This window comes from Puma concolor, chromosome D4 (genome assembly GCF_028749965.1).
Source record: "Puma concolor isolate L17-30 chromosome D4, mPumCon1.1.hap2, whole genome shotgun sequence".
Taxonomy (NCBI): domain Eukaryota; kingdom Metazoa; phylum Chordata; class Mammalia; order Carnivora; family Felidae; genus Puma; species Puma concolor.
In genome coordinates, this window is record NC_141679.1 from 63,168,856 (window position 1) to 63,169,707 (window position 852).

Below are 852 nucleotides of genomic sequence, written 5' to 3' on the forward strand. Positions count from 1 at the left end.
ACTACCGTGCCTTCTACTCCCACGGACGGCGATCAGGGCCACAGTCGGGGAAGTGGGGCCCAACCTACACACCCCGGCCTAAAAAGTCTCCGGGACGCGAAACCGCGCGAACCCGCCCAGTCACTTGAGGCGCTTCAAACGCCCGCGGGGCGCCCCGCCCCCGCACAGCCCAGCTCCGCACCCAGGCCCCGCTCCGCCGCGGCGCCGCGGGACAGCCTCCGGACGCGCAGACCGGCCACAGCCAGCCCGGCCCGCCTGGGCCGCGGACCGGGGGGCGACGGCCCCGCGCGCCGTCCCACGCCCCGGGAGGGCCCGGCCCGACGGGCGGCGGCCGCTCACCTGAAGGCCCGCCGGGACCGGGGCGCGGAGACAGAGGAGAGGAGCGTCCGAACAGAAGCCCACGAGGCGACGGCGTGCGCCACCGGCCTCAGCCTCTAGCTCCCGGAGCGTGTTTTCAAATCGCCTCGTCCTCACGCGGCCGCGTCTCCTTCCGCCGCCCGGAAATCAGGGCCCCTCCCCCGCCGCGCCGCGCTCACGTGACCGCGGCCCGCAGCCGCGCGCAGCCGGGGAGGCGGGAGTGGGTGAGGTAGGCCCCGCCCCCGGGAGGAGGGGGCCCGCCGGAAGCCCCCCGCTCTCCGGGAAGCCCAGGGAGGAAAGCGCAGGATTCGGGGACAAAGCTTGGCCCTAAGTCCAGCCCTGAACTTGCTGGGCGTGCATGTTGGGGGGTGTCATGCTAGTTACAGCTGCCTGAGAGCATGCCTTTTCTCCCTTCGCTAGACCACGATTCCTCAGACCTGCAGCCACATTCAAAGAACAGAAGTTGAGCCGAATTGGGAAAGGGAAAAGTTTCAA

At 71.1% G+C, this 852-nt stretch overlaps 1 protein-coding gene across 2 annotated transcripts in view; it reads right to left on the reverse strand.

Moving 5' to 3' along the window:
- Positions 1-512, reverse strand: part of TEX10 (testis expressed 10) — a 62,402-nt gene extending 61,890 nt beyond the window's left edge. Inside the window, exon 1 of one of the 2 annotated variants that reach the window (XM_025935270.2) lies at positions 340-512. The gene's annotated coding sequence lies outside the window, so the exon portion shown is untranslated. Of the gene's footprint in view, positions 1-181; positions 203-339 lie in introns of those variants that run through there. The other variant, XM_086683596.1, reaches the window with a different exon arrangement.
- Between the last annotated feature and the right edge of the window lie 340 nt (positions 513-852).